Consider the following 22,907-nt stretch of genomic DNA (forward strand, 5'->3'; position numbering starts at 1 on the left):
TATATAAAAGAAATGTGTGCAAGAGGATAGTGGTAAGTGGTTTTAAATTAAGGTTTGAAACCTGGACATACATAGAGAAGCAACCCGATGGAAAGAAAGTGGCTCCGATAGATGCTCTTATTGAGTTGAGCAACTGACATTAAAGTTCATATAGCTTATGGTGGATGGATCAATATCTCATTCATAGTTTAATCATAATTAGATTAAATTAAATCTAAAACTAATTAATGACCCAATGCATCAAGTAAATATAACTTAAAAATAAGTTTGAATAATATGCATAAAATCTGTACAGCCATTAACACTTTTGTAAAGTTAAAAAGAGTAGTTGTTTTGCCACACATATAAGCACTATAGTTGGATTCTTTTAAGCCTTACATATTATGGTTGACTAAACTTCTCAAAATCACTTTCCACTTAAAATAAGTCGCATGACTATCGTCTACTAAGCTTCACACATTATGAGGTGGATAGGATATTTCATACAATAGATGCAACTATCCAACCATCCTATTCCCTATGTGGATTGTGTTGCAAACATGACACAACTTCCTTTCCTCAGAACTCACAAAGGGTGAAGTAATAATGATTTCTATTTTCGTTTATATTTGAAGCATTTATTTTGATTGACTTGCTGTGATTTGAAGTGTTTATATTTGAAGAACTTAGTCTCTAATCTAATTGAGACTTACTATGGTTTTGGTGTAGACTCTACAATACTTTGTAGTATGATTGTTGGCACTGCCTACAGTTATATAGGCCTGGTCCCTATGAAATGTTGTACACAACTTTTAGGCTTTTTGAAGCTATTTTAAGATGCTATTCTTTGGAGCCATGCTTGTTGCAATAAAAATAGCACGCACTTTAAAAAAGTCGACAGCAGCAAACTCTCCCCGGTGGCTCTCGTCTCAGGCAATACTCTGTAAGCAATTCTCTCTCTCTCTCGTTGGCAACGCTACTCTGAAGAGGAACGTTGTGCTCGTCTCTCTCTCTCTCTGTCTCTGATCAGGCAATGCCGCCGTCGTCAAGTTCGTGACGGCCTTGTTCTTACCACAAATGAAGCAAAAGTTCACTTCATCACAGCCTTAGTAGAAGGTGCGCACGAAGGAACTTTTCATGGGGCTCTCGAGTCTCAATCGACCCAGCAGCACACAGAAACGGAGACAGAACCATCTCTCAAAACCAAACGAACGCAAACCCGTAGATGTATATACAGAAGCAGAAGCAGATGCAGAAACAGAATACTCATGGAGGACTTTTATGCACAGAGACAAAGCAACAGGGAGGGACTACTTGCTTTGTTCACATGTTTTGCTGTTCCAAAACGCTCGCTATGCACACACCAACCCCCCAAAAAACACAAAACTTTACAACCTTCGCCTTGGCCTTGGTCTTGGTGCAAGGAGAGGACAATGTATCTCTACACCTTGCAACCTACAATCTCATTCTCATTCTGGAACAACTTCTGTCCTTGCTACAGCCTCATCCTCTTTCTAAATTCTCAAACCTCTTAAAACTAAAACTGAAGCTAGAAAAAAATCTCTGGTTCAAGTTGTCAGCTTTCCTCAATCCAAAAGTTTATTAGCTAAACCATTGTATCAAATCAACTTCCTGCCTAAAGTTGCTGCTGGCGAGCTTCAGATATGGGACCTGTCCCCGCTGGCTGACCACTGACACTGTCAATAGAGGTATTGAATCCTGGTAAGCTTCTCGATAAGCTAGTTGCTAGCATTCCCTCTGCATTTCTCATGTTCAAACCTAAGCTTCCGATGTTCTTTTGCCCTAAAGCTGGGCCAGGCCTTTGCTGTGAGTTGATCATTCCATGAACAAACTGCTGCACCGGTGCACCACCAATTGGATCAATAGTTTGTAGATTCTGCTGAAAAGATGGCCGAAGCAGCAAACTCATGCTACCAGGACTCCCCGTATAAGGTTTCTGAAAGGGAGTGACCAATGGTTGAGAAATGTTAGTCAACGGGGAGAAACCAGTAGGGGAGGCCTGTTGCACGTTAGCTGCAGCACTGCAACCAGCAATTGGGGTCCCAATAGCGGATGGATCTCCATATAAGAAATTTTGCTGAGACCTAATACCCTGTTGCGGAAGCCATGACTGCGTTACATTCATTTTCTCAGACACAGATCGCCCTAGGATGTTCCCTCGATCCTCAATCTTTGAATGTAGGAAACCGTAACTGGTAATTTCTCCAGTCCCATGGACTTATTCTGTCTCGTAAGATCTTGAACTGCCACAGACTGCCTCAGAGTAGGAAATTTGGCAAGACTTTCTGGAAACAGAGAACAGAACGCAATTCAATCCTCAATCTGCTTAAACAATCAGGAAGGAGCATAGAATGTAGAACCAGAGGAGGCCAACAGATGTGCAAGTGAGGAGTAACTCAGTATTTGTTTGCTATTGTTTGTTGGTGATTCCATGCTGAATTTAAGCCTATACACTTGTGATTCTGGAGGAACCCCGTGAAGGGCCCCATCGTTCCAGGTCAGGCCTGTGTCACTCTGAACCTTCTCTCCCTGTCTCTATAATCTGTCTCTCTCAGTCTCTCAAGTTATCCATATTGAAGGCGAGTTTCATTAATATCAGGGGACAAGGTTGACACATCACCGCACTTTTACCCAGAAGAAATAAGTTAATGACCATATTTCGCAGCTTAAAGATACTAGCCCTAAAGTTTAGGGAAGAGCCTCATTGGCTAAGAGATGACCTTGTTGCCTGTTCCTTGCGCTTGTCTGTTGTGCTGGTATGGCTTGCTTGATTCATGGGTGCATACATCAGTGCAGTAGTGGTCACACTAGCATTAAAGTTCCTAGCTTCCTAGCTTTTTTCAAATACTTTATAGTGCTTCTTTCCTCCAATATTGCTGGTAGCCTGCTGTTAAAGAGTTGTCTGAACTTTCGCTTTTACACTCCTACTTCATAGCTGTATGATCCTGAACTAAAATAAAAAAGAATACATAAACCATACCAATAGGGCCTAAATTGTTGTTGCAGCTAAAATCAATAAATCCTTCATGCTGTTTACAACTTCAGCAATCTGCACAAAAATAAAAAATCAACAACCCACAGCTAACAAGCTGCAATGCAGAACTCGATAAATCACCAATCTCTACCTGTATACAGCGAACAAATCGTTTCGTAAACCCAAGCTCATTCACACAAGGTGGCTCCAGACTGTTTGCCAATTGGTGAGCACATGCCACAAACCTGCAGACACAAAACAAACATAGAATCAGAGAATGATGCCACAACATATCTGCACCCAACAAAGTATCACAATGAAAATGCCAATTTCTGCAATACAAAAGCACACGGCCAACTAAGGGTTCTTAAAGACATGGCACAAAACATTCCAATTGGGATCGACCAGTCTCATTAGCACTCACACTTTGCAGATTGGTTGAAGCTCCTCTACAGAAATACCGTTTCCATTGCTGTGTGCCATAGACTGATATTTTGAAGCCAGAGCTACTAGCTGATTTACCTACACATAATCGAATTGAGAGGAGGTTAAAAAATGGGCACAGAGCCTTTAAACAGGGCACAGTACAATCTTCACACAAGTTATACCTGAGGTACAATGCTCCAACGAGGCAGGAGCTCTTCGTGACTCTTGGCACAAAAATCCCAGGATAGAACCTACTCAAACGCAAATGAAGTCATTCTCTGCTTGAACCCAGACGAAAACTCAAATCATGATTTATAGTCCAGCTACCTTCAGTTCTGAGGTGAATACAATTTTTAGTTGACCCTCCCAAACAACTCGAAGCTGCTCATATACGCTCTCTTGAACAGCTTTTTTGTATTCAAGAACGGTCTGTCCTGAGTTAAGTCTGTACTCATGAGGAAGATCCACAAAGAGTAGCTCCTCAAGTTCCCCATTGTCAAATTTGGACTTGCAAAGCCTGGGTATGACCTCAACAGCAACTTCTGTTCTCAAAAACATGTCCAAATCAGGCAACAAGACAAAGTTGCACATCAGTAGGATTGCAAGACAAAATCCACGACCAGGACTTGCACCACATAATTCGCAACACCAAAGTTCCTGCACATGCCAAGAATGCCCTAAATTTTTTATCTTGAGAGCAAAATACTAAAGAGGACAATAGCCTCCCTTCCTATCCACAGCAGCCACAAACTAGCCTTAAGTAGAGTACACCTTGCTTGTTGTTGGAATGGTGACCACTAGCCCTAGGAAGGTGACTCCTACTGTAATATTTTCTATCAAGCCACTCTCACATGAAGGCAAGCTTACCTATGGGAAAATTCCACTTGGCTGATTCCGGCCACCAGTACTGCACAGGGACAGACACCATCTTTTCCGAGAGCAGTAAACTCTCGCCAATTATTGTCCTGCCAATGCAAAACACAAGACAGACGAGAAAGATAAAATCAACAAACTGACCAAAGTTGTTAACACTACTCTTGTAGGAAATACACTAACTGACTTCAACGGGCTTTCCTTAAAGTTATAAGAGAAGCTCTTCACAAAAAGCATGCCCGATACCGAATAAGAATTTGAGAGCAGGATACACTTGTGCGTAGAGTTGCTCATGGCCGACCTTGAAACTCTTTTAGTCAAAATGCCTTAATGTTCCTGGCAGCACCTTATAATTGCATTAAGAGCAGGCAAAAGAGTAATAAGAGTTACTTTCCTAAGAAGCTTATATGAACAAGCAATAATCACATTAAAATCATGTCCGCCTATGGATTAAGCGACATTTAAAACCTAAGCCACCAACTTAAGTCACTTGTTTATAGCTTGTTGGAGGGAATTTCCCTTAACATCCCCACAAGTAGAGTACCTTTGAGGTAAAAGCAGTAGAAGTATTTAAGAGTTCTTAAACGTATGGATACTCAGGCCAAAACATTTCGCATCAAAACAATGTTTCTCATGTTAGATGGGATGTTAGTGCTATTCAAAATTTTAATTGTTAGTGCTGAGTGGATGGGTTTAAATTATAAGTTACATGTCTAGCTCCCCCCAACGCAAAGACCTCGTGGATCTAAATAATTAGCTACATGTCAAAATTCAATTGTGTGTGAAAAAGATTGACGATACCAACATGACCATCAATCAACAAGAGGAAAAGCCAACTTAAGTGACATAGAGACACCACAAATCATATCCATCGTATCAAAAGTCCAAAATGTTCGATGCATAATCTGATGAGGACCATTTTAGCTGGTTTTGATAATGGTATGAGCATATTGGTCTTGGCACAACCTAAACTCCGCTCTTCAGTAATTGAGGATCTTAGAGTTTAGGATGTAATGTTAAGAATGCATGGTTTTTTGGCAAGACACATTTGGTTGATTATGATTTTAGGGTGTCACAAGACGGGCACCACGTGCCAATAGAAAAGAACAAACTGAACAGACTTTTAGCACTTCAATAACAACTAAATTGAGAGAGAGAGAGAGAGAGAGAGAGAGAGAGAGAGAGACGACACGCGACACGGAGTGGCGGAATTCCACCCCAAAGAGTATTGGCGCCCCTTTCGGTATTTCTTTATATTGCATCAACACAGTACAAGCCCGTACTCCATACTCTGCACCTTCTCTAGTAAGCATGCCAGAGAATGATCCCTAACCTCATATTTAAAGGCCCTTGGCCTGAAAAGCAATTACAGTGAAAGGCCTTGAAAACTCAAAAGCTTTTGGTCCCAAAAGCAATGCCAAAAGCTGCCAGCATAATTTACAAAAATCCGTACAGCCTGCAACATCATCAACCAACGCAAAACGCAGAAATCCGTACAGCCTTCCACGTCATCAGTCAGTGTAATTTCCGAAACTTTCGTACAACTGCCACGTCATCAGCTTTGCGTGAGTGTGTGTGAGTCCTGCTTTATTTTAATCCCTTTATGTCACCGGGGCCCCCGTTTGAAGTTGGTAGGACTTCCTCTTCTTCTGCTACTTGTTCTTCTCAGGGTTTAGGCCCCTCGGTCGGCATCTGTAAGTTGGCTCCATTCTTTAGGCTTTGACATGTCAGTAGTTTGTGACATCTCCCCTTCTTGAAAGAGAGTAATCGTCCGCGATTACAACATATTTGCAAAACAACTCAAGTTAGCTCAAAAAAATCCAAGGGGCATTCCGACGGACAATCAGTTTGCTCTTTTAGTTAAGGAGTTAGCTTCTCCTTTCGGCTCTTTTGATCAAGGAGTTAGCTTCTCGTTTCGTCCAGATCGGAACTCTTGATATTCCAGCATAAAATTAGCCATCACACCCAAACTGTACTGATCTTCTACGGGTGTCTTAATGCACTAAAATTACATACCTAGGCAATCTCATCCGATTAGGAATATTCAGTGGTTGGCACATCACAATGCAACACAAATGCTTACATATGCATGTTACAAGACACAACAAACAACGCCGTTGAGCACTCCCCCGAGACAAACGGTCTGCGGGATGAAGCTACTCTACGACTACCTTGTCACTCCCCCCGCAAATAACCTAAAAAGGTCCGGGCCATGAGCTCAGAGGATTGTACAACCAAACGCTCCCCAGGCATCGTCCTGCGTCGTTTGGAGGTTTTCTAGCATACAACCAAACGCTCCCCAGGCATCGGCCTGCGTCGTTCCGAGGTTCAAACAATGCCAAAACAGTATTTCTCACTTCTCCACCCGGGAGTAAAAATCACCAATCAATGGAACTAGTATTAAAACCAGAGTCAAACATTTCAAATCGGCACCAAAACGGGGTTCAAAACGAATACCATCCATTTCAAACTAATTTCAAACAGGATCACCAAACAGGTTCTCAAACAGATTTCAAGCTTAAAAAGCAATCTCGACATTAGTCGAGCTCGAAAAGTCGATTGACTTTCCATCTTGGAACCTGCACCAAAAATTAGGGTTAGGTTCATTCCGCAAGGTCGTAGCCGAGCACAGCATGGTCCACCAGCTCTTGGACAGACAGTGTTTCTTTGGCGGTGATGGTAGTCCCAAGATAGCAATCGTACCGAACCTCCAAGGTTATCAACTCGAGAAGAGACATCGACTAAGAGATGTCGAGATATTTCAAGTTATAATCTGCTAGGGTTTCCATTGCAAGCATTTCAAGATACCCCACTCTGCCAGAAGTTGCACTCCGAAGGAAGATGTCAAAAATCATATAACTTCGGGCAAAAAATTTCTTGAAAGCTTGCCAAGTACTTGGAGTATGCTGCTTGGTAGCTATCAACATCTGCATGGTACTGTCTCTGAGAAAAAACAGCAGCTCGAAACAAATCTTGGATCCTTCTCTTGCAAGTGATCTTAATGGCTTATGCCCTGTAAGACATGAGCGGTGAAGATCGGAGCGCGCTCGATGCGCGATGAAATAAGGGTGGGAGTGGCTAATAGGCCCGGGATCGGAGCACGAAGCCAAAATTCCCAATGAACTTTTGAAAGTGCGATCTTGCTCTGTCTACTATTTTGAAGGACCAGTATTCTTTCAGAAAAGCACACGCTTGATGCTCTAATACCACTGTCACAAGACGGGCACCACGTGCCAATAGAAAAGAACAGACTGAACAGACTTTTAGCCCTTCAATAACAACTGAACTGAGAGAGAGAGAGAGAGAGAGAGAGAGAGACAACACGTAGTGGCAAAATTTCACCTTAGAGAGTATTGGCCCCAAACCTTGGCGCCCCTTTCTGTATTTCTTTATATTGCATCAACATAGTACAAGCCGGTACTCCAGACTCTGCACCTTCTCCAGGAAGCATGCCAGAGAATGAGCCCTAACCTCATATTTATAGGCCCTTGGCCTGAAAAGCAGTTACAATGAAAAGCCTTCAAAACTCAAAAGCTTATGGTCCCAAAAGCAATGCCAAAAGTTGCCAGTGTAATTTACAAAAATCCGTATAGCATGCCACGTCATCAGACAACGCAAAACGCAAAAATTTGTACAACCTGCCACGTCCTCAGCCATCGTAATTTTTGAAACTTCCGTACAGCTGCCACATCATCAGCTTTGCGTGAGTGTGTGTATGAGTCCAGCTTTATTTTAATCCCTTTATGTCACTGGGGCCCCATCGGACGGGGTCTCCATAAGTTGGTAGGACTTCTTCTTCTGCTACTTGTTCTTCTTAGGGTTTAGGCCCTCGGCTGGCATCTGTAAGTTGGCTCTATTCTTTAGGCTTTGACACGTCAACAATTTGTGACATAGGGTTTAGGATGTAATGTTAAGAATGCCATGTTTTAATGGCAAGACACATTTAGTTGATTGTAGAATACATGAATCGAAGCAGGAAGTAGCGAGAAGGATGGGACCGGAGGGAGGTCACCAGATTGAAGATGCAGGAGCATATATGGGTGCGGTCAAATTCACGATAGTCAAGCAGGGACCAACACGGTAGCTACAGAAAGATCAGCCACCGGCGGGGGCAGCACGTGCGAGTACGTGGGGCAGGAGCTTGTGCGGCGGCATAAGGGCTTCACGTTGAGCTCTCTCTCTCTCTCTCTTCTTCTTCTTCTTCTCCACATAATGGGTTTGGACTTCTCTCTCTCTGTTTTTTAAGGTTTTGCCACCACTTTTTGGCTGTTTTTAGAGTTTCGCCACCATTTTTTGTTGTTTGTTAGGGTTTCCAAACTGTTTTCCGAGCTTTTGCCACTGTTTTTTTGGGTTCAAATTTGTTTTTCGTTGTTTTTTAAGGTTTTGTCACTGTGTTTTTTATGTTTTAAGGGTTTCAAAAGTGTTTCTTGTGTTTTTTTGTTGTTTACTCTCTCTCTCTCTCTCTCTCTCAACCGGGAAAGGAGAATGTCTTCCCCACTCACACGAATGGCTAGCAAGGCAGAATTTGCGCTCACGAACAAGCACATTTCGACATTGGAGATAGAAATGAAAGCTTGGAAGAAGGACATAGCAAAAGAATGGAGAGAAACAAAAATAGTTTTTCTCCCGAGCAAGAGGAGAGGGAGAGTAGATGTAAAGGAGAAAGGTAGTCTCCAAGTGAGAATCTCTCTTCTGGAAGGCACTGTTCCTACCCTTATGACAAAAGAAGAGAGGGAGATACTCACCGACAGAAGGCCATGGAAGAAGAATGGAGAGAAACGAAAATAGTTTTTCTCCACGAGCAAGAGGAGAGGGTGGAAAGGAGAAAGGAAGTCTCCAAGCAAGAATCTCTCTTTTGGAAGGCACTATGCTACCCTTATGACAAAAGAAGAGAGGGAGATACTCACCGACAGAAGGCCATCAAAGAAGAGATCACCAAAGAGATTGCATGGAGCATTGAGAAGAAGCTCGATGCGTAGAAGAACGGATGGGTCAACCTCAGTCATGCTATATGGAGTACATATATGGGGACCCTAAGTAGATCATCATCGTCGTCAACCTGGACGTACAGATGGGTAGCGAGACATGGAGAGACCACTTTGATCTCCAGGATGATCAAGGCTAAGGCCTCGGTTCCCCATGCAATCATTCGAGCAAAGCTTGCTGCCCCTCCTTTGGTAGTTGAGGCTCTTACGAGATCAATGGCATTCATAAATAGCTTATGGGATCTCCCACGAGATGCTTGACTGGCCCTACATTCCTCCCGGCACATGATAGCACATAGAGATACATCATATTGGTATGCACAGATGGCAGCATGGTTTCAGCTACATGGTTTCTCCATGGACAAGGGAAATTTATAATTCTATAGATGCACCCTCTCTTTCTCTGACACGGAGGGAGGTGACTAGACTTATACAATAGGATCTGTTTCAGTTGTATATGCAGAGGACATGGATACAGCCAATACAGGAGTTGGGCACAAAGATGACTACACATAGAGAGCATTTTCTCCAGCTCACAAAGGATGGGTTCTTATCTAGGCCAACCTACATGTAGGCCAACCTACATGCACACTCTCTGTTCCCACGGATTACGATCTACTATTTGACAGATTTGGACATCATCACGTCAGCTGGAAATTGGGACTCGCTGATATCGAGGCCTTTCAACTAAGGGCAAGTTGTGCTAGCTATGTCAAAGAGAGCCAAAGACAGAGCTTCACTATATATGCCAGCCATTGTATGGCGATACGTGGCCGCTTTCACTACCTCTTTAGAAAGGGTTTCGGGCCTCTATCTAGAGTTATGAGATACCGGGATCAAAGATGTCTTGGCCTCTATCTATTGGAGATTCAGATATATCGAGCACCGTCACACACACACACACACACACACACACACACACACACACACACCGCGAGACACACCCAGAGACAGATCACAATGTTCTTCCATCCAGAGATTGAGCAAAGACGAGACCAGCTAGACACGAGGCATATAGCAATAGAACAAGGCAGATCCACGACGCCCAACATCAGGGGATGCTCTCACCAGCGGAGGAGGTTGATCATATCTATATTGGTGAGACATGGGAGACGCCCTGTGAAGACTCTCACCATGGAGGACATCGACACGATCATGCAACGACCGATGCGAGCCATCTCTAGATTCTGATACACATATCTACCATTTTGTATCTGTTCTCTGCAATACACATCCACTTTTTCTATATGTATCTCTCAAGCCTTTGATAATGTAACATTTAATGGCCTAATAACTTGTGTGTAGCGGAAATGAGCATGAACATAGTGGGCATTTCATTAGAATAGATTCCTAATGAGAATTACAAGAGTGCTTGGGTGGAGAGAGCAACAAAAAGCATAACACCTAGTTAGATAGCATCAACAATACTTTCAAAAGAGAGAGAAATTAAGCTATTGACAATAGTTGAGGACCGGATTTGCATGGAGCCGGTCCCCCCTCCAAAAGGCTTTGTATTATGGTTTCTCCCATCAAGAGAGACATTGTACAATACAATTCTTTGTGTTCCTTCAAGACTAGCTAGTGCAATGAAGATGAAAGCTTCATGCACCAAGCAAAACACTTAGCAAACAAAACTTTAATTATCCCCGTTCTCAGACCCAAGACCTCACACACCTTCGAAGATGGTGAGAGCTAGCAGGGTATGAGAGTAGATTGAGAGGAAGAAGGAGTATCTTACGAGAAAGATGTACATCTCCTCACATAATCACTCATATTAGCAGAGCTTTAGCTTAGTAATTAGCTTGGTAGAGGAGATGAGCATGCATTGAAGCTTGACTCTTGGTTGGATTTGCATCCACAAGCCAAGAGTGTGTCGATGTAGGCTTCTATCTCACAAGCTTGGAGTAGGTGATGAGCTCTCCATTAAAGCTTGGGAAGAGATAGTCTTCTCTTTTTTCACACATGAGATTGTGTGAGTGTGTGTGTGATAATGCCTTGCAAAAATCAGCCCCCTCTCTCTCTTGGGCGAGCCCCCTCGCTATTTGCTCTTGCTGGCGCCCCATTGGACAATGCCAAGCTCAGCCAATGGCTAATAAGCAGCATAAGTGATAGCTTTCTGACATGTGTCCCCCTTTCCCCTTTTGTGAGAGCTTAATCAATTAAACTTAATTGATTTAAATGAATTAAATCCCCATTGGACCTTTTCCCATTCTGACCAATAGGAATTAAGTAGCCCATTGGGCTGCTCAATTCCTATTGGACCGCTTCTCAGGCTGTCCAATAATCATCCAGGAGACTTAATTTTCATTGGTTCTTTTTATTAAGTGTTTTAAAATTAATTAGGCTAAATTTACTCTAGCCTAATTCTCATTGGTCCACTTCAAGGGTCATCCAATAGGAATTGGGCACACCTTGTGGGCATCTGGGCTAGGGAGCTGACATGTGTCCCTAATTCCCTTTGTGTAAAGGGAGCCTGTGTGTGTGTGTGTGTGACTTTCTCTCTCATCCCCTAGAAGAAGGGCTCGCCCCCTCCCATGTAGGGATATGCATTGACTTTGGAGAGCACACAAAGCATCCAATTCCCCCCTAAGCTTTAACCCTTTGGACACAACCTTTGAATTTTGGAACCTTAGCATTTTGGAAGTCTTAATGGGCTGAACCTTAGGGTCTTTTTAGCCCATTGTTGCACATGGCTCTTTTGCAGATGGCCTCCCCTTTGGATCCCTATTTTCCCTCCTTTGGATCCCTGCTGTGGCCGGTCTGCTAGCTTAACCAATATTCTAGCTTTTTCTCCCCAGGCACTTCCCCACATTAAATGATCAGTTTAATATGAGAAAATCATTTAGGAGAATTAGATATTGATTATTATGACATTACCTCTCTCTTGAAATCATAGTCGTCCTCGACTATGGTATAGAGAAGATAAAGCATATTCATGAGTCCTTTTCTTAGCGGGTAGAGGATCCCTATGTTACCCTACGACATCATTCCACAATGGATGACTAGTCCATTTGGCGCTTGAGAGCCTTATGCTGCCTCAAGCATGTCTGCTCATTAGTCCTATCAGTCTTCCATAATAGAGTGACAAGCTCTACTTGGTGTTTGGGAGACGTCGTCTCTGCAAACTTGATCTAAGCATGCATACTACTTCATTTTTGTGCACAATAAAGAAAAAGAGAGTCTTATAAGACAAAAACTTTGTTCATTTTTAACATTTTGTACATTTGCTTACTCTTGGGAAGCATTGTAAGCATTGACAAGGTTTAGGTTATCCTTTAATTGTATGCCTTGCATCCATCTAGCATCTTCAAAAGGATCATTCTTAAACTTAATAAGATATCGTTGTATAGTCTTACTGCCTCTTAATACCTTGTCTTCATGTCGGAGAATGGACTCGGGCTGCAGCACCTCCTCTTGGTCCTCGATCTCCGGTGGGTCTTCAATAGTTGGTTCTTGAGGTGGCTCTCCTTTGTAAGGCTTTAATAGGCTCACATGGAAAGCATTGTGTATGAGCCAATGATTGGGCAACTTGAGTTGATAGGCCATCTCATTGATTGGCCTAAGAATCTGGAAGGGACCATAGTACCTTTTTGCTAGTTTAGCATAGTACTTTTGGTGGCCCTTAGGATTCTTGCCCGTCATGTGCCTTAATCGAGCCTTGGGAAACTTTAATAAGACCCAATCATTTTCTTTAAAGGCTTGGGCTCTTCTGTGCTTGTCAGCAGCAGCCTTTTGCCTTTGCTGTGAGATAGAGATAGCATCCTTAATCTTTTGAAAAGATTCTTGTAGGTCTCGGCTATACTCATCTACAGCGAAGATCTTCCCATGTGCTTTAAGTAGCAAGGGAATTTTTGATCTTCCCTCAATTACCTCGAAAGGTGCTTTTCCCGTGGAAGTATGTATAGTGTTATTGTAAGCATACTCCACTAAGGGTAAGTACTTCTCCCATTGGGATCTTTGATCTACTTCCGTTACATAGGCTTTTAGTAGATCGAGAATGGTTAGGTTAGCTATTTCACTTTGGCCATCCGTTGGTGGATGATAGGCCGAAGAGAAGTTTAGCCTTGTCCCTAAATTCTCAAAGAGACCCTTTCAGAAATTACTAGTCATTCTAGGATCTCTATCCGACACTATGGACATTGGCAAGCCATGGTACTTGAAAATTTGTGAAATGAAGAGGGTTGCCATTTGATGGGCTTTGATAGTCTTTTTGACAGGTATAAAATGAGCTTGTTTACTGAACCTGTCTACTATCGTCCATATTCTCGTATTCCCATGGATAGACTTAGGCAGTCCAAAGATAAAATCCATGGATATGCTCTCCCATGCTGAATTAGGGATTGGCAAGGGTTGAAGCAATCCAAGTTGCTTCCCTCTATCAAATTTTGTCTTTTGGCATACCACACATTTAGAAACATACTCTTGTATGTTCACTTTCATGGTAGGCCAATAGAAATATGTTTCAATTCCCTTTAAGGTAGACTGAATCCCTCTATGCCCCGCATAAGGTGGAGCATGAGATTCATAAATTACTTTCTCACGTAGTGAGTTAGTAACGCATAGTCTATTGCCATAGAGAAGATAACCATCTTGTAAGGTAAATGGTTCTTCTTTTTTCCCTAATGCAAGGGCTTAAATCACATCTCTAAAATCGGGATCAATAGCATACTCATCTATCATTGAAGATAGATCATTGTGAGTTGCTATGGAAACCGCATTCTCGGCCATCTTGAGAGTGCATCAGCTACTTGATTATGCTTGCCAGCAATGTGAGCAATATGAAAATGAAATTGCGAAAGGAAATTTGCCCACCTCATTTGTTTGTCGGAGAGCTTGGTCTGCGTCATGAAGTACTTAAGATTTTGGTGATCCGTTCGCAGAATGAAAGGAGTCCCCAATAAATAGTGCTTCCATGAGTCTAAGGCATGTAGAACTGCAAGGAGTTCCTTTTCATATATGCCTAGAGCTTTCTCAATAGGGTCGAGCCTTCGACTCTCATAGCCTATGGCATGCCCTTCTTGGAGCAAAACAGCTCCAAGGCAATCACCACAAGCATCACATTGGACCTCAAATGGTTTTGAGAGATCCGGTAGTGTAAGCACAGGTTGAGAAATAAGCTTTTCGAAAGCATTGTTCTCCTTAGCAGACCATGTATATCTAACGCTTTTCTTTGTTAGGTCATGTAATGGTCCCGCAATTTGTGAGAACTTTTCTATGAAGCGTCTATAGTATGCACACATACCTATAAAGCTTCTTAGTTCATGAAGATTACTTGGTTTAGGCCATCCTTTTATTACCTCTAACTTAGATGGATCCATTTGGATGCCATCTTGAGAGATAATATGACCTAAATACTGAATCTCTTGCAAGAAAAATTCACTTTTCTTTCAATTAACATAAAGTTTATTCTCTCTTAAAACTCGAAATATTACCTGGAGGTGTTGCTTGTGTTCCTCCAATGAATTAGAGTAGATGATAATATCATCAAAGAACACTCCAGTGAAGGTTCGATGAGGCCTGAACAGCTTCTCCATCAAGCGGTTGAATGTGGTTGGTGCATTGGTCAAGCCAAAAGGCATGACAATGTATTCGTAAAGACCAAATGTGGTGCGAAATGCGGTCTTTACAATGTCTTGATCAACTATCCTTATTTGATGATAGCCACTTTTTAGGTCAATCCTCCTGAAGTAGGTGGATCCTTGTAGCTTATCAAATAGGTCTTCTACCCGTGGAACGGGAAACCTATTCTTGATAGTGATCCTATTTAGTGCTCTATAGTAGACACACATACGATATGTGCCGTCTTTCTTTTGCACTAATAGCACAGGTGAGCGAAATGGAGATGAGCTTGGCCTGACCATAACCTTCTCAACTAACTCATGCACTTGCCGCATAATCTCCTCTTGTTGAGCTTGAGAAACTCTATAAGGAGGTTTGTTAGGCGGTGAACTTCCTGGAAGAAGTTCAATTGCATGGTCATCATTACCTCGTTTAGGAGGTAGCTCACAAGGGATGTCGTCAATAAAAACATTTTGAAACCCCTTGAGAAAATTGGATAACTCTAATTCCTTTTGATTGCTTTTATTTTCTTTTGCTAAAGCATTAGGTTCATTTTGAGAATCTTTAACAAAAATCATGTACACGGAAATAGAGTTCTTTATTGACTTGTTGAAAACTGGTGTATGTACAATGGGGATAGTGTTACCCATTTCCATAGCATCTATATACATGTCTTTTTCCCTGAACTTAAAGGAGATTCTCCTTTCAGGAAATTTAACATCGGCAGCCAGGCGGTCAAACCATGGTGCCCCTAGGATTACATCCTCATGCTTGAGAGGAGAGATAAAGAAGTCCTCTTTGTCCACATAGCCTTGGACATGAAGCCTCAATTTCCCAATTAAGGGAGTGACTGAAGCTTCTTGCCCCTTGAAGGCATTGTTTGCGGGTAGGACATCTCCCATCTCGTAGGATTGTATGCCTAGCTTGGTGGCCAACTCTATAGATATAAAATTGTGACTAGAGCCAGGGTCAAAGAGAATAAAAGCATCATGTTCTCTTAGCTTTCCCTAAGCATGGCATAGAGGAGATCCTTTGTGGTGAGTTTGGTGAGTCTCCTCCTCTTGGATTTCAACCAAGGAAGCTCTAGGAGGATCTTGGCGGTTGTTCTTTTGGGGACAAGCACGGTACGCATGCCCTTGTTCGCCGCACTTGAAACACCGGTTATCCTTGCGATAACGCTCAAGCTCTTCAGGAGAGAGTTTGTTCTTACCTTTGTAAACTCCCTTCTCTTTAGCTTTGTTGGAGTTGCCCTTAGGAGACTTTTGGACATTGTCCTTCCCCTTAGGCTCATTGGAACCCTTGTTTTCCGGGGGCTTATTATTTCTTTTAGCTCCCGTTTGGAAATTGATTCGAGAGGCCACCATAGTATGGTGTATTACCGCCGATATGGTACGTGGCCTTTGGGAGTTGACATACTCCGCCATTTCTTCGGTTAAGCCCGCACAAAATTGTTGCTATTGCTCTCCAAAATCCAACTTTTTGAAGACAGTGGCTTTGAGTTGTAGGTCCCAAAACTTGTCTACATATTTGTGGATGGATTCATTGGGAGAGAGCTTTAAGCTTCGCCATTCGGTGAGTACTTTGTCTTTTGCATCGGTGGCCAAAAACTGCTTCATAATGGAAGCTCTTAAAGCTTTCCATGTTCGTGGAGCTTCACCATTGGCTCATAGGCTAGACCACCATTGTCTGGCGGACTTTTGAAAGTGCATAGCTACATGGCGTAGCTTAGAGGACTCCGTGAAGCCCTCATCTCCAAACGCCGCATCGAATTGTTGGATAAAGGCCAAGACTTTGTCCGTAGCACCAAAGGTGCCATCATAGGTAAGGAAAGAGATGCTCTTCCCTCCCTCTTTGAATTTCTTCAGCTTGGACAACCTCTTCCATGCGGCATAGGATTTCCTATGGCCTCTTCTTTTTGATGGTTCAAAGGTTGTACCATCACTTTCTTCAGAAGGGGTAGAATTTGAAGAAGGTGGAGAAGAGGGTGACCTCTTTCTCGCCTTTTTCTTGTCTTGATCTTTGTCGTCTTCACCATCACTTTCATAAGAGGAAGAGGATGAAGAAGATGGAGAAGAGGGTGTCCTCTTTCTCGCCTTTTTCTTCTCTTGCTTTTTATTATCCCTTTTTGAATTGTGGTGAGGAGAAGAATACGATGGTCTTCTCCGCTTTGGTGGTGATGGAGAGCGTTTAGCCCGCCGTCTTCGTAGAGCCATCTCCGCCGAGGTGGCGGGAGACTCACTTCTTTCTCGTTCCTTCGGTGGAGGCTCTTGAGTTCTCCTTTGGGAAGGAGATGCATCATCAAGAAGTAAATTCTTGAGCCCTTCGTAAGGATTCTCTTCTTCTTTCCGAATCGGAGAGGGACCTCTTTTGGTAGTCTCACAAGGAGGCTTCCTAGGTGTTTTTTCGTCATGGTGATGAGCTTGGAGAATCCCGTGAGCACGGAGCTGCCGTTGCACTTCACTTTGGAGAGATGGATTGTCCATGGCTTGTTGAAGCCTAGAAACAAGATAGTTAACAAGCATTGAAGCATCATTAGTAGCTTGCTCATGAGCAAAATCAAAGTTATCAACATTATCACTCTCTATACTATTGTTAGCCATTCTAACAACTTTTAGGTGTAAACTTTTTAAGTGTACTTTGGCACTTCAAGCCCTAGTTGCTACTCCTCTTTACCCCTTTAGAAAAAGCACTCAAGCTACTGTACCCGCGGCTCGAATACCATTAATTGCAAAGAATAGAAGAGAGGGTCTTTCGACACCAAAACAGCACCGGCTCCTGTCAAGCTTCTAATAGCTCAATAGTGGTTAAGCCATAGGCAAGCCCCGTAGGACTCCACTATTAAGACCATAGCTCTCGACGGTGATGCCCCGTTAACTGCACAAAGGCAGGCGCACTGCAAGGCTGAAAAATCCCTATTCTACTTACTCACAGGCAATTAATAATACCAACCATTTGTAGCTAGCTTGAGGACCTCCCTTCTTGAGCAAGAAAAGAGAAACCTTGTGCTCTGATACCAATGTAACATTTAATGGCCTAATAACTTGTGTGTAGCGAAAATGAGTATGAACATAGTGGGCATTTCATTAGAATAGATTCCTAATGAGAATTACAAGAGTGCTTGGGTGGAGAGAGCAACAAAAAGCATAACACCTAGTTAGATAGCATCAACAATACTTTCAAAAGAGAGAGAAATTAAGCTATTGACAACAGTTGAGGACTGGATTTGCATGGAGCCGGTCCCCCCTCCAAAAGGCTTTGTATTATGGTTTCTCCCATCAAGAGAGACATTGTACAATACAATTCTTTGTGTTCCTTCAAGACTAGCTAGTGCAATGAAGATGAAAGCTTCATGCACCAAGCAAAACACTTAGCAAACACACCTTTAATTATCCCCATTCTCTGACCCAAGACCTCACACACCTTCGAAGATGGTGAGAGCTAGCAGGGTATGAGAGTAGATTGAGAGGAAGAAGGAGTATCTTACGAGAAAGATGTACATCTCCTCACATAATCACTCATATTAGCAGAGCTTTAGCTTAGTAATTAGCTTGGTAGAGGAGATGAGCATGCATTGAAGCTTGACTCTTGGTTGGATTTGCATCCACAAGCCAAGAGTGTGTCGATGTAGGCTTCTATCTCACAAGCTTGGAGTAGGTGATGAGCTCTCCATTAAAGCTTGGGAAGAGATAGTCTTCTCTTTTTTCACACATGAGATTGTGTGAGTGTGTGTGTGATAATGCCTTGCAAAAATCAGCCCCCTCTCTCTCTTGGGCGAGCCCCCTCGCTATTTGCTCTTGCTGACGCCCCATTGGACAATGCCAAGCTCAGCCAATGGCTAATAAGCAGCATAAGTGATAGCTTTCTGACATGTGTCCCTTTCCCCTTTTGTGAGAGCTTAATCAATTAAACTTAATTGATTTAAATAAATTTAATCCCCATTGGACCTTTCCCCATTCTGACCAATAGAAATTAAGTAGCCCATTGGGCTGCTCAATTCCTATTGGACCGCTTCTCAGGCTGTCCAATAATCATCTAGGAGACTTAATTTTCATTGGCTCTTTTTATTAAGTGTTTTAAAATTAATTAGGCTAAATTTACTCTAGCTTAATTCTCATTGGTCCACTTCAAGGGTCATCCAATAGGAATTGGACACACCTTGTGGGCATCTGGGCTAGGGAGCTGACATGTGTCCCTAATTCCCTTTGTGTAAAGGGAGCCTGTGTGTGTGTGTGACTTTCTCTCTCATCCCCTAGAAGAAGGGCTCGCCCCCTCCCATGTAGGGATATGCATTGACTTTGGAGAGCACACAAAGCATCCAATTCCCCCCTAAGCTTTAACCCTTTGGACACAACCTTTGAATTTTGGAACCTTAGCATTTTGGAAGTCTTAATGGGCTAAACCTTAGGGTCTTTTTAGCCCATTGTTGCACATGGCTCTATTGCAGATGGCCCCCCCTTTGGATCCCTATTGTGACCGGTCTGCTAGCTTAATCAATATTCTAGCTTTTTCTCCCCTGGCACTTCCCCACATTAAATGATTAATTTAATATGAGAAAATCATTTAGGAGAATTAGATATTGATTATTATGACAGATACCACCTTTTATAGCTCTAGTAGTGTTTCTGTTTAGTTACTTTCTTTCTTTCTTTTTATCTAGACCTTGTATCGGATTCACCATGATGTAACTCTCTGGTCTCATAGGCAATCTGACCTTTAGAAGATGTTAACATTTCATCTCTCTCTCTCTCTCTCTCTCTCTCTCTCTCTCTAAGAAAGGAGGCTAGGTCTCTAAGCTATTACTTGAGAATCTCCTAGAACGACCAATTGGTGCCTATTCTGAGAGCAAGTATATCACTGTTTACATAGCAAGCCCATAAACATCAAATGGAAACTATAAAACGAGATACAACTAGGCACATGGCCAAACAGAAAAGACGGAAGGCCAAGTTTAAAAGCCTCTCCTAAGTGGAGAGAGGATGTCAATTGCTTCTGAAAGATACGCGCTTCAACCAAAAGCTCATTCATCAACTCTAAATCAAGAGCCAGAGCCACCAGAATCAACCAATACTGAAGATGACAATGAGCAACTACAAGCAGCTCAGTGTCGGGCATATGCCCACCAACTGGTAAAATCTGATAGCAAGAAGTAATGGAGGAACAGACGGGAGAGATCAGTGGTTGAGGGTGAAGAGGCAACTGACATCACCAAGGTACTTTAGGAGGATCACACAAGGTGGGTAACAACGCATTGCACCAGAGTTGACAAGGAGCTTTCATCTAGAAGACCGAGCAGTCCACTTGCTAAAGGTGGCTCCTAGAGACCATAGCTGGGGAGGGAACTTCTAGGAGACAATGTAGGAGGCTTTGACGCACCATACAAGTGAAAACCAGTTGAAGAAGCTTGGTAGAGAGCAACTAGCCAACCCTGAGCAAACGAGCCGCTAACAAGCAACAACAATAACCAAAACCCCAAACAAACAACCCAAGCAAACCAAAAGAAGAGGAAAGAAAACAAACAAGCAAAAGCAATGAAAACAAAAAAGCAGAAAAAACAAACCCTAAGGACAAGCTCTCATCGACACATTCACGCACAAAGACACAAGAAAGCAAGCCTTGAGGGGGCAACAAGCAACACACATAAACACACACACACACACACAGACTCAAAGACAAGCTTCCACCGACACACCGCACGCATTAAAACCCACACACCCAAAAGCAAGTCATCGTAGGGAGACACACACGCACGCACACACACACACAAACAAACATAAAAGCAAAAACAAAACAAGAACCAAAGAGGAAGGAGTGACAACAAGGAAAAACCAAACCCGAAATAGGTAAGGCACTAATGAACCAGCAGGTTCAACATAGGAGAAACGCCTAAACAAGCGCCAGAGTCTGCAGCACTAGGAGGGGAAGCTGGTGTGGGAGGCAAGGGCTCCAGGCAAAGACAGTTGTCCCAACGGGCTCCGTGTTGAGGAAGGTAGGGCGGAAGCATGGGGATTGAGCAGATAGATGGACAAGGTGAGGTACAAAGGCCAAGAACTGAATCCGTGCAGAGTACAGCGGCTGTGACAATAACCAACAGGCACAGCGTGGCAAGTCGAAGATATCGCTAAGCCGGGACAACGCTGCAAAAGGGAGGGGAGCTAGACCGCGGAAGAGGGGAGGGGAAGCATGCCACGCGAAGCACGCTGCTGGAGCAACACCGAGAGAGTAGCCATCGCAAGGGTTTGATCCTCTCTCTCTCTCTCTCAAACACACACACAATCAAATTCTCTCACATTCACCTCTCTTTCACTAATTTCTCCAATTTCCCTTTCCTACCAACTCAAGTCTCACGTGTATCCTAGTTGGTCGATTTGCCCACTCGTCACTTGAAATTGCCTTAGATGTAAGCTTTTAAATTTTGCATCTTCCTAATTTGGTTATTGAAAGTTGAAAGTTGAAAGCGGTGTCTGATTATGAATTGCAATGAGTAGATACATTCTATATCATATTTGACTCAAGAGTCATGTCTAGGGGTATAGAAGGAAACAATACAATGGAAAAAAAAAAACGAATTTTTATTTTGGGTATGTGAGAAAGACATCTAGTACATGTACTATACTTCAACGTACTATACGTCCCATCGCATCCTAAAGGTAAGATTCATAGCCACAAAGCCCTTATCTTCTTCGATCCCAGAGCCACCAAAAACTTCAACTACCCAAAGTTCTTCAATCAGATGGACTTTCAGTAGCACGAGTTTGTTGGAGGTATTGAGGCCGAGCTGGCTACATGAGATACTAGTACAGTTGTACCACTTATTGGTGCTCTCCCTATCACCATTCAAGGATACCACGGCAAGGCAGATTTTACGATCATGAGCTTAAGAGCAATGCGACACTCTGTTGAGCATGCCTTTGCACGACAAAAATGATGCTATCATTCAAATCCGCAATAGAACCATCACTTTGATCCAGCATGGCAAGCCAATTGTCCTTCAAGTTTGATTGGCATAAACCAATCAAATGATTTTAGTTTTGCTTTGTATTTAGATAATTTTGGACCACTCTTTGAGAACATTATTTGACATTTGTTTTGAATAGATTTTACCTGTTTTAAGCTTACGTTGATACCAATTGAAATTCTTTGATTCAGGTTTGAATGTTGGTCTCAATGTTGTTTGATAACCTCTGGACAACCACATTGTGGTCTAGGGAGCATCTTGTTGTACTTGAGAACTCTAAATGACCTTTGTTGCGATCTGGGGAGAAAGTGGTTGTAACTGGAAACCTCTCAACAATGCAAGCTGCGACCTGGGGAGCGTTTGGTTGTATGTGGCCTCTGGACAATGTAGACTTCGGTCTAGGGAGCGTTTGGGTGTACTTGAAACCCTCTGAACGACGCAAGCTACAGTCACGGGAGCGTTTCATTGTAACTAGAAACCTTCCAATGACACAAGTTGTTGTTTGGGGAGCGTTTGGTTGTATATGGCCTCCGGAGTCTAAATGACGCAAATTCGGTTAGGGGAGTGTTTGGTTGTTGCACTTGGAACCTCTAAACGATGCATATAACCGGCCCATACAAAATAGAGGGAGGTACTAATTCAATTACCTATTAACTTTGCACAGAGCATTGAGAGAAAAAGAGAACATAGATGCGTCCAACGACTAGGATGTCATTGCGCACACGGAGACCAACACCCTGTAGGCCCCAAAGACTAGCGCCCCTTTCGGTATTTCTTTATTCAACTGAAAATAAACCATCCGAACACTTAGATCAAAGTCTCATAGAGCTGTCCAAACCTGGCGATGGTTGAAATCACAGGTTTTTGACCCAATTTCGGCAGGCATAACGATACCAAACCCCCCGTAGGTCAAAAGTACATGCCCAAAACGGATTCCCTCGCCTTTCTAATGAGCTGTATTTGAATTTCAGCGTGCTATACTTCCCTGTTTTGTCACTGCCAGGTGCCCAAAGCCCTGTCTCAGCATCCCAAGGCCTTCCTGAGGCTCCCCGGTGTTTTCTTGCAATTTAGGTGCCAAACCCTAAACCTGCATAAAAACACAGCAGGTTGTAATTCTTTGTTTTGGATCGTTTTG

The 22,907-nt window shown here is 42.9% G+C and overlaps 1 pseudogene across 1 annotated transcript; it reads right to left on the reverse strand.

The window, feature by feature from the left end:
* Window positions 1-1,272: 1,272 nt before the first annotated feature.
* Window positions 1,273-4,675, reverse strand: LOC147425892 (putative transcriptional regulator SLK2; annotated as a pseudogene). Its single transcript, XR_015186138.1, has 8 exons — window positions 4,461-4,675; window positions 4,268-4,365; window positions 3,728-3,942; window positions 3,583-3,651; window positions 3,399-3,496; window positions 3,126-3,219; window positions 2,981-3,049; window positions 1,273-2,285 (listed from the first exon to the last, which is right to left on the reverse strand). The product of XR_015186138.1 is annotated as a putative transcriptional regulator SLK2 (transcript).
* Between the last annotated feature and the right edge of the window lie 18,232 nt (window positions 4,676-22,907).

Source organism: Adiantum capillus-veneris, chromosome 24, assembly GCF_014529385.1.
Source record: "Adiantum capillus-veneris isolate H3 chromosome 24, ASM1452938v2, whole genome shotgun sequence".
Classification (NCBI taxonomy): Eukaryota; Viridiplantae; Streptophyta; class Polypodiopsida; order Polypodiales; family Pteridaceae; genus Adiantum; species Adiantum capillus-veneris.